General features: G+C 38.5%; 1 pseudogene; it reads right to left on the reverse strand.

The window, feature by feature from the left end:
- Positions 1-5,673: 5,673 nt before the first annotated feature.
- Positions 5,674-5,799, reverse strand: LOC136165625 (5S ribosomal RNA; annotated as a pseudogene).
- Between the last annotated feature and the right edge of the window lie 3,300 nt (positions 5,800-9,099).

The following is a 9,099-nucleotide window of genomic DNA, read 5'->3' on the forward strand; positions in this document are numbered from 1 at the left end:
ACTTATAGTTTCCTTTGTAGTGCAGAAGCTTTTAATTTTCATTAGGTCCCATTTGTTTAGTTTTGCTTTTATTTCCAATATTCTGGGAGGTGGGTCATGGAAGATCTTGCTGTGATTTATGTCGGAGAGTGTTTTGCCTATGTTCTCCTCTAGGAGTTTTATAGTTTCTGGTCTTACATTTAGATCTGTAATCCATTTTGAGTTTATTTTTGTGTATGGTGTTAGAAAGTGTTCTAGTTTCATTCTTTTACAAGTGGTTGACCAGTTTTCCCAGCACCACTTGTTAAAGAGATTGTCTTTTTTCCATTGTATATCCTTGCCTCCTTTGTCAAAGATAAGGTGTCCATAGGTTCGTGGATTTATCTCTGAGCTTTCTATTCTGTTCCATTGATCTATATTTCTGTCTTTGTGCCAGTACCATACTGTCTTGATGACTGTGGCTTTGTAGTAGAGTTTGAAGTCAGGCAGGTTGATTCCTCCAGTTCCATTCTTCTTCCTCAAGATTACTTTGGCTATTTGAGGTTTTTTGTATTTCCATACAAATTGTGAAATTATTTGTTCTAGTTCTGTGAAAAATACCATTGGTAGCTTGATAGGGATTGCATTGAATCTATAGATTGCTTTGGGTAGAATAGCCATTTTGACAATATTGATTCTTCCAATCCATGAACACGGTATGTTTCTCCATCTGTTTGTGTCCTCTTTGATTTTTTTCATCAGTGTTTTATAGTTTTCTATATATAAGTCTTTCATTTCTTTAGGTAGATATACTCCTAAGTATTTTATTCTTTTTGTTGCAATGGTGAATGGTATTGTTTCCTTAATTTCTCTTTCTGTTTTTTCATTGTTAGTATATAGGAATGCAAGGGATTTCTGTGTGTTTGAAATCTTATTTTAAAATGTGTGTGTGTAGGGGAGGGATATATCCTGTTGTGTGGTGAGCACTGCGTTCTAGGCAGAAACATCTTGAAGCAGAACCTAGGAACAGAGGCATTTAGGGTTAAGAGTGAGAAGTGGGTGGGAGAGATAGAGACAGGAGCTTGGGTTTTGAGGGAGAGATGCTAAATTCTTGTCTAGGTGGTAAACATGTAAATGAGCACACTCTGGGAAAGAAAAACCTGAAGAAGAAAACCACTCTCAACTCTGCTGTATAAACACTAATTTTTAATCTTTTCTTTTATAGTTTTTTTTTTTTTCTTTTTCTCTTGCAGTCTTCCTTCCTGACTTTAGATTGTGAACATCATTAAAGCTTTTGGCAAACTTACTTTTGAATGGCAATAATTTAAATCTATTAAATCTACAATTTAAATCTATAAATAACTTAAATCTATGAATGCCAATAACTTAAATCTATGAAAAGTTATGACCAACCTAGATAGCATATTAAAGAGCAGAGACATTACTTTGCTGACAAAGGTTCATCTAGTCAAAGCTACGGTTTTTCCAGTAATCATGTATGAATGTGAGAGTTGGGCCATAAAGAAAGCTGAATGCTAAAGAACTGATGCTTTTGAACTCTGGTGTTGGAGAACACTCTTGTGAGTCCCTTGAACTGCAAGGAGTTCAAACCAGTCAATCCTAAAGGAAATCAGTCCTGAGTATTCATTGGAAGGACTGATGCTGAAACTGAAACTCCAATACTTTGCCCACCTGATACAAAGAACTGACTCATTGAAAAGACCCTGATGCTGGGAAAGATTGAAGGCAAGAGGAGAAAGGGATGACAGAGGACGAGATGGTCTGATGGCATCACCAACTCGATGGACATGAGTTTGAGCAAACTCCGGGAGTTGGTAATGGACAGGGAAGCCTGGCATGCTTCAGTCTACGGGGTCACAAAGAGTTGGGCATGACTGAGAGACTGAGCTGAACTAAACTGAATTTAAATCTAATACCAAGGCCATGTCTTACGTAACCCCAAATATTCTAATTCTGTCAGAAAAAGGAAAAAAACTTTTTGAATCTTGGCTGGTTGCTGTGTTCACTACACGTGTCACTTGTCATGCTGCTGCTGTAGGATGCCTGTATCCTTTGCTTGGGAGCGACGTTGGGGGTGATAGGAAAGAATAAAATCTGGCAGACAGAGAAATCTAAGGAGGGGACCAAGACTAAGCCAGTCACTGGAGATCTTTAAGTTGAATTTAAATGCCAAAGGGGGATTCCATCTATGAAAGTTTAACTAAATAAACATCCTGGGTGTAAATTGCATGGGCTTCTGGGCTCCTTAGGGGCTCTGGGAGTGGGTGGGAAGTGTCTACATGTTAATTCTGCTAATGTTACTCTCAGATTGCCAGGTTAAGAGTGGAAGAAAGGGTATCAGCAAATCCATGCTTGGTCAATCAAAGTACTCACTGACAGATAGCCAACAGGCACATGAAAAGATGTTCAATATCGCTAATTATTAGAGAAACGCAAACCAAAACTACAATGAGATATCAACTCACACCAGTCAGAATGGCTAGCATTAAAAAGTCTGCAAATAAAGAATGCTGGACAGAGTGTGTTCTCCACACCCTCTACACTATGGGTGGGAATGTAAATTGGTGCAGTCACTATGGAGAAAAATATAGAGGTTTATTAAAAAGATAAAAGCAGAATTACCATATGATCCAGAAATCCCACTCCTGGGCATATATTCAGAGAAAACTCTAATTTGAAAAGATACATGAACCCCATAGTACATAGTACCCCATAGTGTTCATAGTAGCACTATTTATAACAGCTAAGACATAGAAGCAACCTAAATGTCCATCAACAGATGAATGGACCAAGAGAATATGGCACATATATACAATGGGATATTAACTCAGTCAAAAAAAGAATGAAATAATGCTGTTTGCAGCAATACAAATGGACCTAGAGATTATCATATTTAGTGAAATAAGTCAGAGACAGACAAATATCGCTTATAAGTGGAAACTAAAAAAATACAGATAGATGTATTTACAAAACAAAAATAGACTCATAGACACAGAAAACAAACTTATGGATTCTAAAGGGGATAGGGTGGGTAAGGACAGGGAGAGATAAATTAGAAGTTCTGGATTAACATATACACAGTACTATGTAGAAAATAGATAAACAGCAAGGACCTACTGTATAGCACAAGAAACTATGTTCAGTATCTTGTAAAAACCTATAAGGGAAAAGAATCTGGAAAATATATATTTATATAAAACCGAGTCACTTTGCTGTACACTTGAAGCTAACACAACATTGCGAATTAACTACACTGCAATTTTAAAAAATGGTTTAAAAAGCACTTGCTGAGCAGCAGTTTCCCACAGTTAGCCAGCGCGTGAGGTCCTCTAGCTGTCCCCTCCCGGGCAGGTGCCCTGGGGCGGGCTGGCAGAGGTGTGAGCAAGGAGGGCCTGCAGTAGTCCCCGAGAGTCAGGTGGTCACGCGGCCTCTGAGTCTCATCTTTGTGTCTGTCGCCTCCACTGCCCTCTGGTTCGGGGGTGGGGGGCCCGGGCAGACACACTGTGCCTGTTCTGTTGTCGTGTGAGTCTCCCCGAGGGTACGTTCCTGTGCCTTGTGCAATGACGGCTGAGCGGCTGGGCACAGGTCTGAATGCATTTCCCAGGCAGCTGGCATGATGAAACCTGGCTGGCCCAGTTCCCCAGTGAACACTTGGCTCCCCTCGTCTCTACCATGTTCCCTTGACAGACACCTGACATGGGAGAGGGAACCAGCTTCAAAGATCCTTCACAACACACCTACGCTGAGATCTTGCTTTGTGTGCATGTAACACGATTCCCAGGGATCGATGAGGGAGAAACCAACTGAACAAACTGATGTGCGGTGCAGATTGTTTGTACTGCTAAATAATGAATACAATAGTTATTTACTGAGCATTTGCTATGTGCCAGTCTTTGGGCTAAGGGTTTTTATGTATTAACTTATTTAAGCTTCATGAAACCTCTCTGAGTTTTAATAATGAGGAAACGGAGGCCCATGAGAACATACAACAAACAACCAAAACATAACACCTCCAGTAAGCCAGGAGGGGTGAAGGAGAGCTTCCCAAGGGAAGGACACAAGCTGAGAGCTGAAATGTTACCAGTTTTTATGAAGCTTATATTTGGTCAATGAACTGAATTCTTTAAATTAATCTCAATTGAGTTTTTAGTTGCTTTGCTATGGTTTGCTAAGGGTACAGTTTAACCACTTGTAGTATTTCTTCTTTTAGAAATATTTATATTTCTAATTAAGGACAAGAAGCAACAGTTAGAACTGAACATGAAACAACGGATTGATTCAAAATTGGGAAAGTAGTATATCAAAGCTGTATATTGTCACCCTGCTCATTTAACTTATATTTCGTACATTATGCAAAATGGGGGGCTGGGTGACTCACAAGTCATGTCCGACTCTTTTGCGATCTCATGGACTGTAGCCTTCCAGGCTCCTCTGCCCATGGGATTTCCAGGCAAGAATAGTGGAGTGGGTTGTCATTTCCTTCTCCAGGAGATTTTCCCACGTCAGGGATTGAACCTGTGTCTCCTGCATTGGCAGGTATATTCTTTACCAGGAAAGCCCCATAGTGTGTTTTTAGCTGTCCCTTATCTTTGCAGTACTGGGATATACTCCTTCGGGGAGGAAGACAGTTTCTTCTACTCTTCTAGGTTCTTCTGGCTGGTCTAAGAATTAAATTGACATGAGACAGGAGAACAAGAGAAAATCACACAAAATTTAATAGCATGTATACATGGGGTGCTCAATCGTGTTCAACTTTTTGTGACCCCATGGACTATAGACCACCAGGCTCCTCTGTCCACAGAATTTTCCAGACAAAGAATACTGGAGTGGGTTGCCATTTCCTTGTCCAAGGTATCTTCTCAACCCAGGGTTCACACCCACGTTTCTTATATCTTCTGTGTTGACAGGTGGGTTATACGTGGGAGAGATCCAGAAAACTGACCAACTCACTGAAATGGCTGAAGCTCTCGCCATATGTACTATCGTCAGCTAAAGACAAGAGGGATAGTGGTTTGGGGCTTCAAAAGCAAAGGCCATTCACATTGAGATGAAAAAGTAAGTGTTTGATAAATAAATGGTTGATGGGCCATGCAGAGACGATGGGACACAGAATTTTAATTAATAGACTTTGCTAGGTTCCTCCCTGCCTACACACCTAGTTCAAACTATAGTTTTTTATGGTGATGGCGTCCTTCCTAGAAAGCTCCTCTACCTACATTTTTCAGGCAGTTAGAGGGAAGATCAAAGTTTCTTCTTGAGTTTTTTTGGCCTTGATTGTCTTCAGCTTGAAATAATCTTCATGACAAAGAGACACTTTGGGGTGGCAAATTTTGTTGCCCTATAACCCTATTGGTTGTGGTATTTTTTCTTTAAATGGACTTCAAGTTAAAAAATCTAAAATTTTATTTAGAATTTTTCAACGTTCATCTATAAATGAGACTGAGCTATAGTTCTCTGTCTTTCTATTTCCCTAAGTTGTTTGAACATCTTGTTATTTTTGCTTTGAATTTGAAATGAACAGCTCTCTAAGCTCTAGAATGATTCTAATTCATTGAAGGAGAAAAAGAAAACTTTCCTAAGCAAGACAAGAAACCCAGAAGCAATGAAGGAAAAAATAGACAAAATTGACTACGTACATAATATTTTTGATGCAGTATGCGTGTGTGCTCATTTGCTTTGTGTCTGACTCTTTGCAGCCCGTAGCCTACCAGGTTCCTCTGTCCATGGGATTCTCCCATCCAAGTACTAACCAGGCCCGACCCTGCTTAGCTTCCGAGATCAGACGAGATCGAGTGCGTTCAGGGTGGTATGGCCGTAGACTGTCCATGGGATTCTCTAGGCAAAAATACTGAAGTGGGTTGACATGCCCTCCTCCAGGAGATCTTGACCCAGTGGTCAAACCTGCATCTCCTGTATAGAATGTGGATTCTTTACCCATTGAACCACCTGGGAAACCCTAAAACAGCACAATACACCATAAGGTCAAGAGATAAACACTTTGGGAAAACATTTATAATACAAATGACAGAAAATAGTTATTAACACACAAAAAGATTCAAATTATAATGAAAAGAAAAAGAGCTGATTAAAAATGAATAAAGAATTTGAATAATAATTCAAAGAAGAGAAAATCTAAATGGCCAATTATCATATAACAAGATGTTCAGTGTCATTAATTGTCAGGAAATGTAAGTTAAAACATCACTGATACACTTTTTCACATATTATGAGGCAGGAGATAGATGGGCCCCAGGGTGAGCAGCTGGAATTCGTTCCCAGTAGACAGAAACTCCAAAATAGCAGGAGCAAGAGAGGAGGCTGGACCCTCCCGAGATACAAGAGAAGAGATCACATATTTCTCATTCTCGAATTCAGTGAAAGTTTCCCTATTATAAAGCTTCTTGGAGGTCCAAAGTGGAGTGATATCAAGTTACCCACAGGTCTTTTGCCTGGAATCCAGCTTGGCTAAGAAATGGGAGCGCACACATGGGAGCTTCCTGAGATATACCAACTACAGACTCAGAACCAGGCAAAGCAAGATGATTGACCAAAGGAACTCAAAAGCTCCATAAAAGCTATTCGAATTACCACAGGGTGCAACTCTCTCTCTGAGCCTGCCTGTTGTCTGTCCACATGTACTCTTTTCCCTCCTAATAAACACTTGTTTCACTATTTTACATTTCTTTGTGGATATCCATTTTCTGCAAAGCTGTATAGGCCAAGGCCTTGTCACTGGCCACTGGTCTAGTGTCCAGAACTCAGTACTCTCTCGGCTGCGGCCTGACTTCAATCCCTGGCCAGGAACCCAAATCCTGCCTCAAGCCACTGTGGGCCAAGGTCAACTTAGATCAATTAGATCGGTAAAAATGAGAAATGCTTTTTTTTTTTTTTTTAACAATATATAGAGGTGATAAGGATGCAAAAAATAGGCACTCAATCTAAAGATAGATATGTGAATTATTATAATTTATTTAGAACCAATCCTAGCATGCCTGCTGTGTGCTAAGTCACTTCAGTTGTGTCTGACTGTGTGGGACCCTGTGGACTGTAGTTCGCCAAGTGCCTTTGGCCACCTGATATGAAGAACTGACTCATTGGAAAAATACTTTATTGTATGAATATACAATATACTGTTACTGGTAGCTAAATATACCTCTAAGCAGACACATGCAAAATTTTGACCTAGCCATTCCCATGTGAGATTCCATCCTAAAGAAATTAAAGTACCAGTATATAGAAATTTCTGCATAATATTGATTTTTGGAAGCAAAGTACTGAGAACAAATGGAATGTCTATCAAAAGCTCAATACATGTACAGCTCAATAAAATGTATTTAGTATATTCATACAATAAAGTATTGTATAACTATTAGAATGATTTGAACTGATGTCTATTCACCTTGAGGGATGTTAATAAAGTATTATTTTGTGAAAAAGAGCAAATTGAATAGTTAATACTTATAGTAGAACCTATTATTTGTGGAAAAAAAAACTGTACAAGTGTATAAATGTTTGTATATGTCTAAACAGCACAGAAAAAAGGGATAAAAACGCCTACAGGAGAGAGGGAAGAAACACAATTGAATGAAACAAGCCCAGTAGAAAAAATAATCTGTCTTAAGTATTAGCAAACTTTATTTTTATTGAACTATCTAATGTGATATAAATATACCTGAACAAATTAACAAATTTCAGATCATCACTTTCATTACTACAAAGCTGATTTTTGTGTAGGAAAGCGACCCAAGTTATTTCTTTTTCTCAAAGTTATTTCTTGTCAAATAAATTTCCCAAAGACACACTTTGTCTAGAATGAAAGAATCAAATCACACATTTGAGGAACTACAGTACTTGTGAATGCCCTTCAAAGTCATTTTGGAGATATTATCTTGACAAAGAAAAATGCCAAGACTTAATCCAATTTTAATTAGTGAGCAGAGGTAGACACTTTCCTTCAGATGACGTGAGCAGTGCCTTTTTTCCCCCCTCACAGTTAAAAAAATTCCATTCATATTAAGACACTAGTTAGTTACATAACTTCTGTGCAGTGCTGCAGCCCGCCATATTGTACTGCCAATTCATTGTGTACTGAAATGTCTGGGTTAAGCCAGGGTGGGAATCTAGTATACAGAGTTAATTACTGTAGTCATCACGTGTTCTCTTTTTAATGTTTTAGCAACAAAGGGATTCTTGGTGAATGACACAACAAACTTAAATTCTGTTTCCATAATGAAAGAGGCCTCCCTCGAATTGTTTCACACAAAATGCCAACTTAAGAGCCACATCGCAACAGCACTGCTTGTAGTTATGCTGACTAATTTTGACATTTGCACATCAAACTTTTCAAGAATGTTCTCAATGCAAAATAACTTATTTCTCAATGTTGTGCTAATATGGTCATACGTCCAAAAGCTCTGCTCATGCTAACTGCCCCCACTCCCACCTAAAGACCAAAGCAAGCAATAACTTTGGATTCCATGAATAGGTTCACTTAAATGTATGATATTAATTGTATTTATCCTTTTATCAGTTACAAGAAAAAAAATCACAAATTATCTAATTGTTTTTACCTACTTGTCCTGAATGTTTTAAACCCTATCTTCATCATGCTGAGCAATAGTATTTTCAGTAAATGTGTATTTATGTATAGTTGAGACAAAAACAATGGAAATAGTGCATTTCTTCAGTTTGGTGATTTTTTTCATCTGTTTTTCTTTTTCTACACAATGGGGTTTTTAGTTATCTTTTTTGTTCAGTAATAGCTTTATTGAGATATATTTGCTGTACCATGAATTTCCCCCCATTCTAACTATACCATTAGCAGTTTTTAGTATACTCACAAAATTGTGCCAGTGTACCATCACCATTGCTTTAGTACATATCTACCTTTCTCCACAAAGAAGCCCTGTACCCATGAACAGACACTTTCCTCTCCCCTCCTCAGATCCTGATAACCGCTAATCTACAGATTTATCTATTTTACATATTAAGCATTTCATGTATATAGAATCATACCAGTGTGTGTCTACTGTGACTGGCCTCTTAGTATTGTGTTTTTAGGATTCATTTATGTTGTAGAATGTATCAGTACTTTATTCCTTTTATGGTGGCTCAGATGGT

The sequence above is a fragment of the Muntiacus reevesi genome, chromosome 3 (genome assembly GCF_963930625.1).
Source record: "Muntiacus reevesi chromosome 3, mMunRee1.1, whole genome shotgun sequence".
NCBI classification, from domain to species: Eukaryota; Metazoa; Chordata; class Mammalia; order Artiodactyla; family Cervidae; genus Muntiacus; species Muntiacus reevesi.